At 40.3% G+C, this 8,487-nt stretch overlaps 1 long non-coding RNA gene across 1 annotated transcript in view; it reads right to left on the bottom strand.

The window, feature by feature from the left end:
* Positions 1-1,980: 1,980 nt before the first annotated feature.
* Positions 1,981-8,487, bottom strand: part of LOC125483342 — a 30,103-nt gene continuing 23,596 nt past the window's right edge. The window contains exon 3 of the long non-coding RNA XR_007262302.1: positions 1,981-2,617. This is a non-coding gene — a long non-coding RNA (uncharacterized LOC125483342). The remainder of the gene's footprint in view (positions 2,618-8,487) is intronic.

The following is an 8,487-nucleotide window of genomic DNA, read 5'->3' as shown; positions in this document are numbered from 1 at the left end:
GCAGAATTCATTGGACATATACACACCAACTGGCCTCTCCCGGAATTAGTCTTTCATATCCTGATGAGTAGAATTTATCTTGTGTTGTCAATTAACCCTTTCAGGTATGAACACAAGAACTAGTCTTATAAGCTAAAGTCATTTCCTTAGACAAGGAAACAGACATCTTATCTCTATGTTTTCTGATGAAGGGTCTAGGCCCGAAACGTCAGCCTCTCTGCTCCTATGATGCTGCTTGGCCTGCTGTGTTCATCCAGCCCTGCACCTTGTTATCTCTATGTTTAACTGTTTTCCAGTCCATCAATTTCTTAGTTCCTACTGTTTCCTTTTCTTGTTCAACATGGGGAGCTTCAGAAGTTTGCAAAACTGTGTGCTGGCTGTTAAGACCAGAATTCAATGTTAAAGATGCAGTCAGTTATCTTTTGCTATATGACAAATGTGAGGCCTGCCTGTCCAATTGGATTTTTTTTCTGTGTGTACAGAAACTGGGAATAGGAGTAGGCTATTTAGCCCTTCGAGCTTCCTCCACCATTCAGTCTGATCAAGGCTCACCTTCTATCTCAACATCATATTCCCACTTTTTCTTCATACTCCTTGATGCCTTTAATATCTAAAAATTTAACAATTTCTTGAGAATGCGATAAATACTGAACTTGGCAGGTTCTTGTTGGCTTACCAACATTGAGCAACTGTTTGCTTCTTTAGCCTCTCACTTGCATTGACATCTGTCCAACCTGCCAGATTAAAATACAGACCAAAACTCTAAGGAAAGTCACTGGTTCATGAAATTCAAAATCTATACTGTCTAGTGTGGTTAATTAACTAAAACTTAACACATTACAGAAATTAAGGTTTAGATGTAGCTGCCCCTTTATATATAAGAGATATATTGCATGCATGTTGATATTTTACTTTGTTGGAAGATTTACTGTTAGAATTGTTAGTTTTTGTGAGCGAATTAATGTTTGGTTTATGTATGGTGGCCATGCATTTAGTCACCCAAAGACGACATGGAATTTTAGAGCATAGTAAAAGCTCTCCTGGCCCAACATGTGCATTCATGTTATATGTTCAGTATTCCTGTTTCACACATGCCTCTTCTCCCCATACTGCACCTCAAACTATTCAACAACATACCCTGTCCATTCTTTCCTCCCTCTCATCCTTACTGTATAATGGTAAACTGGGTGTGTAACATAAGACCATAAGAGACAGGAACAGGAGGCAGGCCCCGTGAGCCTGCTCTGTCATTCCAACATTTCTCACATTCACTTTCCTGCTTTTTCCCTGTTATCCTTGATTCCCCCACGCAGAAGTGAGGCCCTAGATACTGAAATCCCCGTTAACCTTTCCTCCTCCATCTCTTCTTTTAAGATGGAGCTAAAAGCTTAGTCCTCTGATCAAACTTTTAGTCATTTGTCTTAAAACCTCCTTTGACTCAATGTCACTTTTTCCTCAAATATGCTTCTGTGAAGTTGTTGCTTCACAGAGAAAATTCATGGTGATGATTTTAGCCCCAGTATCCAGTTGGATCACAAGTACTGATGGGGAATCAAGTGCCCTTCCATTGCTTAGTTCCATTGTTAGTACTGGAAATCACTGTAGAATATATTGATATTATCTTTCTTTTTGTATAGAAAATGCATAACTAATGATAAATATAAAAGATCCTGGCAAATCTGTAAATAATAAACCATCGCTTATCCATGTACATCATAAGTAGCAACACAGGAACCGCTGAGACTTGTTGATTTTTCTGGCAGGGGCCATGAATCTGTGATGAGCTTCAATGGCTCTCAGCGGGACATTGTTGTTGGATATCTGTCAGACCATTTTACATAAATTCTTCATCTGAGGTAAACCCAGTTCTATGAAATGTGCCTTAATTTCCAGAAATATTAAATAAAAAATGCAATGTTTTAATTTAATTTTGTTAAAATGTATCCAGACAAACAGTAGTGAATGATACTGCACAATGGCTAAATTCAACCTTTTATCATATAATGTTTCCACTGTACTTACACATGTAGGCCAAGCTTTTAAACAGTTCAGGACATTAGATTTACACATTTCCTGGCCTTTTATGTAAATATGCTGGTAGCATCCATCATAAAGCAAGCATCACATCACAGCTGGCACATTTTATAGAAACCGTTGATAAATCACAACCGACCACTTTTTCTCAAGGAAAAATGTACATAAAAACAGAGAAATCACCTTTTCCTATTGTTTTCCTATGACCTTGAGATAACTGGTGAGATTCTTAAGATACAAGAAGAGTGGCCATGTAGCTGGCGAAGTTCCAGAAATAACAATAATTAACTTCTAATTGTCTTTGGATCTGCCTAGACAATAACCGCACATTTCAGCTCTATAACTTTGCTGATTCTGCCACCACAGAATACCCATTTCTGGCAGTAATCCTTCAACAAACTGTGGATACCATTGCTCTAAGTGCAGGCTCTTTCAGCAGTTCAGCAAATATCTGTGGTCCAGCAGATTACGTGGAGTGCCTTATCAGATTCAATTTCTCTTCAGTGGGTACTCGGCATTACGGTGACTTCCTAACTTCCATTTGTCTGTTACTGATCATCACTCTGCCCTCTTGTGCAAAATCCTAAAATACAACATAGCACAAAAAATGATTTCTTAATAACTTTATCCAGCAACACTTCCAATAATACATACAAAACAGAACAAATCATCCTTGTGCAATGTTTAGTACCTGTCTTACTTGCGTTTTTATCTGTCATAGTGTTCCATGCAGAGCTACTATAGTGACAGATTGTCAGTATGTCAGACCTCACATGGGTAGTGAGCTGAAAATCAAATATTGCTATTCCCAGGAGCATCATAAAAGTTAAAGATTTTAAGCAGTACAGAAAATTCCCCGGTTCATCTGTCTTTTAGACCCAGGTTGACAGACAGCACTGACTAGGTTTCTGTACAGAAGAAGAATGACTATTTATTTGTAATAAAAAAAGTCCACAGGCTTTCACTCCTGCTTAAAATGCAGCTGTGCAAGCATCACTTACAATGAATGTCAAGTCCCTTGCTTTTAAAAGGTATAGCAATCCTTCAACAATTCTTGGCTTTTAAAACAGATTCTTTTCCCATCTCAGTCCACAATTGAAACTGGGAAAAAAAGATATGGTCCTTACAGATGTGAAAGATTGCAAATGACCTTTCAGGATGCCTTCATGCAGCTTTGGGCTTCAAGACTTAGTTTTAGACTGCACCATGTCACGGATGACATCAATTTGGACTGGCTGAAAAAAAAATCAATACTTTCCTCTTCAGAATTGACAATAGGCCTTTCAAAGCAGAGCTACTGCTCAGTTGCCTCAGTAGTCTTGGTCATCTTCTCAAGTACAAATTGTGGGATTGTTGAAATGTTGTGTGGCTTCTGCTTGTTCTGCTAGGAAAGCTGAGACACTTGCCCCTAAATGAATCATCAGGACTGAGTTCACAAGCACTTTCATGGAGTTGGTTGCCATTTCCATTTGAAAACTAATTGTCACCAAGGCCTGCATGCAGGCTTGTTCCTAACTGGAGCTAAACTTCTTAATGTTTCTTTACAATAGGGTCTATGGCAGGCCTGTTAATGAACTAAGCATTTCATTGTGCATGATCATCAGTATCTGGAAGGCTAACCATCAAAGTCCTCAACTAACACTGCATCAGAATTTGTCTGTGTTTAATGTTATCCTCTTCCCCCTTTCTGTAGTGCAATCATAGCCAGTGACTCACCACACGTAGTTTGCACCTGTATGTTATTCTTTAAAGTGTACACAGTGCCAGTGGTGCAGTGTAGTATAAATTGATGCTGCTACCCATCTGTTAATCTCACTATATCATATTCCCACACAGCACATTTTGGAGGGAGAGCAGAGTTAACATTTTAAGCCCAATGACTCTTCTTCAGACATCCATGTCAGGATGTTGTATGGTTTAGAGTGGAACTTGCAGGTGGTGGACATTCCAATGCATTTGATGCCCTTGTCGTCTAGTTTTTTTCATGAGTTTGAACAGTGGTTACAAAGGATTCTTGGTGACTTGTTGTAGTGGGCATCTTGTAGATGGTATACACTGCTGTTTCTATGTTTTGATTGTGGAGAAACAACCTTATCCACTGTGCTTTGATTTACACGGGTATATTCTAAATCCGTATTTATATTCCTTACAATAATTCCTAGTCTGTTTTCATTTAACATTAAACTATTTCCATCTTTTGTACTGTCAATCACTCTTTACTACCACTTATTTCTCCTTTCTACCTTTTTGCAAGGACATTGGTCCCAGTCCAGTTGAAGTGCAATCTGTCCCATTTGAATTGGGACCTTTCGAGCCAGATCTAGTTTCATTTTCTCAAGAATTTAAAGTTCTTGCTCCTGTGCTATGCCTCAACCCATGCATGATTCTACCTATCTACATTTTCTGTTCCTGCTGCCACATAACGCTGGGAATAATCCGTAGATTGCTATTTTTGAGATTCTAAATTTTAACATCAACCCTAGATCCAAGTTTAGGACCTCAATATCTATTCTGTCTACATGCGTACCATAACTGCTGGCTTAATTCTTACTCGCTGCAGAATATTTTCCAACTTCTTCATGATATCCTTTTCTCCACCACCAGGGGGCAGCATAACATTGAGCTTCATGATGACAGTAATGGGACACCAGTCTGTCCCCCAACTATACAGTCTCCTATCATGATTAGATTTGTACACTTTAGTATTGATAAAAAAAGAGACACGCTGTGAACACTTTTCATCTTGTATTCATCAGGACACAATACCAAATGTCAAAGGGAACAACAATTTATACTGTATCGAAAAAGTGCACTTGATGATTTGTTTGCAAACAATGTTTGAGTATGGAAGATATATCAGAGAAAGGTATCCTCAAAGCTTTTGTGTAAATTTTATAAAGACAAGTCAACAAATGCTGATCATGGTTACAAGTCTAGATGTCCATTATATCATGGGAAACTAGAGGTGTTGCCATGATATAATGACATGGCACAAATGTTTGACTGTAGCACAATTTCAAAAATCATTGCACTTCAGCATTGTTACAGTGCAGAAGGAGCTCACTGTCTCTGAGTTGGCTCTTTGCTGCAGTCCTTGGAGTGTAAATACAAGCACTGTGCTGTTAGGAATGGAGTTCCAGGATCTTGATTCACTAACAGTGGCAGAACAGCATTACAGTTCCAAGTGAGGATAATAAAAGCAAAATGCTATATATGCTGAAAATCTGAAATAATAACAGAAACTGCTAGAGAAATGCACCAGGTCTGGTAGCACCTTTTGGAGGGGGAGCAGAGTTAACATTTTAAGCCCAATGACTCTTCTTCAGACATCCATGTCAGGATGTTGTATGGTTTAGAAAGGAACTTGCAGGTGGTGATATTCCAATGCATTTGTTGCCCTTGTCTTCTAGTTTTTTTTCATGAGTTTGAAAAGTGTTCACAAAGGATTCTTGGTGACTTGTTGCAGTGGGCATCTTGTAGATGGTATACACTATTGTTTCTATGTTTTGATAGTGGAGAAAATCAATGTTTAAGATGAACCAATCAAGCTGGTTTCTTTGTGCTAATGGTGCTGAACTCCTTGAATTTGCTTAGCTGCATTTATACAGGCAAGTGAAGAATAATCTATTACTCTCCTGCCTTACACTTAATAGATGGTGGACAGACTTTTCGGGAGTCCAGCAGTGATTTACGCACCACAGAATTGCCAGCCTCTGACTGCTGTTGTAGTGAATGTCTTTATATGTCTGTTCAAGGGTAAACCCCAAAATGATGAAAGTTAGAGATTCAGCAATCTTAATGGCAAGGGTAACTACTTAGATTCTCTTTAATTAGGGAAAATCATTGTTTTGGATTTCAGTGGTGGAAACGTTGTCACTTATCACCCCAAGTCTGAATGTTGCCCAGCTCTTGCTTCAGACAGTTTCAGTATTTGAGTAGTCATGAATGATGCTGAACATTGTGCAATCATCCCATCCTTGTAAGTCATCTAGCCCTTGATGGTTCAGCATACTCCTCAATATGGTGGGACACGGAAGACTCTGACAAGGAGGTCCACAAAATGCCTTTATATGGACCTTTAACAGAGGAACCTTATTCTGATGAATGCAGCACAAGCTATGTTACACAATACAGTCAGAGATTGAAAGAGATGTACAATTTCTGATACCTTTTACCCCACCTGTTCCCCACTCCAATAACCATGAAAGATTCCATGCCCTTGTGCAGCCCATGAAATCTTTAATTGTCTCTGTGATTTATGGCCCACATGTGACAGTTTTAAACTAATTTGTGACTACTACTGCTTCCCAGAGATAAGTATTTCAATAGGCAATGACCATTGCTTGCGACTATGATTACAGATGTTTTTGCCTGTACTGCAGAAGTGCTTGATCAATGCTATTGCCCCTTGATGGGCTTCTCATTATTCACAAGTACAGTCCTCATTCTCAGGCAGAAAAGAAACACTCGACCCACACTGGTATGGTCACAGTCATTTGCCATTTCCAATGTGCATTTACATTTTGCATGAGTATGGAACATAATGCAGGTCACATTTGGCACAGTCACTGGCACTGCCTGATATCAAGAGGTACCACTGAACCTTTCTTCCTTGGACTTTCTGTTGAGCTCACAAGTATTGAGCTTCCACATGTTTTCGTGAACATTTGTGAATCAAAACTTTATCTCTCAATTTTGCACCACCCCTGCCACCATGAGCCCTGGACCTACAGTTTAGTCATCATTCTACACTGAACCCTTGGCAAAGCTAGTATGGTTGCGACTGTCAATGACTCCCCTTCCCAAAATAATCCATGTCCTCCAAAACACTAGCATTACACATGCTTATATGTTGAGTTTCCCACCTGCACAACTATTATTCCTTCAGCGTCCCAGCATGCTGTCTCCAAACCCCACAACTAATCGCCCAATGTTCCCACCACAACCTCTGGTAACCTTCCTTGATTTTCATTGAGCTAACCCCTGACTGCTTTCTGTGCCGCTTCCGCACCTACTTACTACGACTCCCTCGACCGGTAGCAGTAACAGTGCAGGACCAACTGTGGCCCACTCTCTGACATTGACCACCTGAAGTGGTCAACTCATCAGGTCCAAGTTTCTGGACTGATATCGGATGATGATCTTGACTTAATGTAATGGTGCCCATTGCCTGAAGGCTGCCTTCCTTGACCTGACCTACTCCCCTTAGACTTGGAGACATGGTCATTTGGTTATTACTACACAGTGTATTTGCCACATACACAGCTGGCACATGATGCATGTGTGACATTAATATAACATGGTGTCACACAACACGATGTCCACCCCACTGACTGCCTGGCTTTATGTTTGTGCCAAAAAACAAGGAGAGTCAGAAATAGTGTGAGCCTTTAATCTCTGGATGAGTGAGTAAAGCACAAAGGGCAAGGCAAAATAGAGATGTTGTGAGCATCAATTAGGCACAAAGTGAGTGAAAGAGCACGTGAGGAACCTTGAGGTACACCTTGTTAAATGCATGAGATCTGTGCCTGTCCCTGAGCACAAAGTATCCTTGCAAATGATGAATAGTATTGAAGAGACTTTGAGAGTAGAATGGCTAGGTTAGATCCAGCATTGGAGTGTAGGAGGGCTATTTTATTAGAATGCCTTTGGCCTGAATTTAACAACTGAGTTTGGGACCCCAACAGTGCAACAAAAGTTTGCAATGACTAGTAGCGGGATGTGTCACCAACAGAGAGCAGGAAGCCCCTGATGCTGTCAGGCCAATCTGAAGGCTGGCTGCTCTGAAGCCACAGAAGCATCATTGCAGGAAATAGTCACTGCTAAGACAGACAGGAATCATCGGGAGTTAAACAAATGTCAGAAAGAAAGCAGTTTGAGGGTCAGAGGGAAAACTCCTCTTGAGAGATCATTAGGCCTACGGCAACTGCCTTCCCACCGAGCTGTTGTAGGAAGACTGACCTTTTAGAAAACTGAGCCTTTAATTATGCTGCTCAGCTGCCTACCTCCTTAGTGCATGCAGACAATGGCATTTAACAGTAATATGCTCTAATCATACATGGCAAGATTTTACTGGCTTCCCCATCTCCCAACACAACTCCAGAAAGCTAGTGGAATCCTGGCCTTTGTATCAGCATTGTTCAGTAAATGGAGTGTGCGGGCAACTCACCAATTACATTTAGATAAGGTGCAGGCCTCTCAAGTGGGTGTTGTGATTGCTCACTCTTCCACTTATCCAATGTATACAAAAAACAAAATGAATGCCACTATTTATACTGTTCCTACAGCACTGGTCATTTACTGCTCATCTACAACCACTTTAGCAACTATTGCTTATTCTGGTTCTGATATTTCCATATTATATTTGTGATCCTGTGTGCCACAGGGAACCAGAGATCTGCAGCACATTTATGATCAGCTGTACAGGAACAGCTGTTTAACCCTGTCTGGCAC

The sequence above is a fragment of the Rhincodon typus genome, chromosome 6, assembly GCF_021869965.1.
Source record: "Rhincodon typus isolate 14 chromosome 6, sRhiTyp1.1, whole genome shotgun sequence".
Classification (NCBI taxonomy): domain Eukaryota; kingdom Metazoa; phylum Chordata; class Chondrichthyes; order Orectolobiformes; family Rhincodontidae; genus Rhincodon; species Rhincodon typus.
Note: the sequence above shows the minus strand (reverse complement) of the source record. Positions and strands in the feature narration are given on the sequence as shown.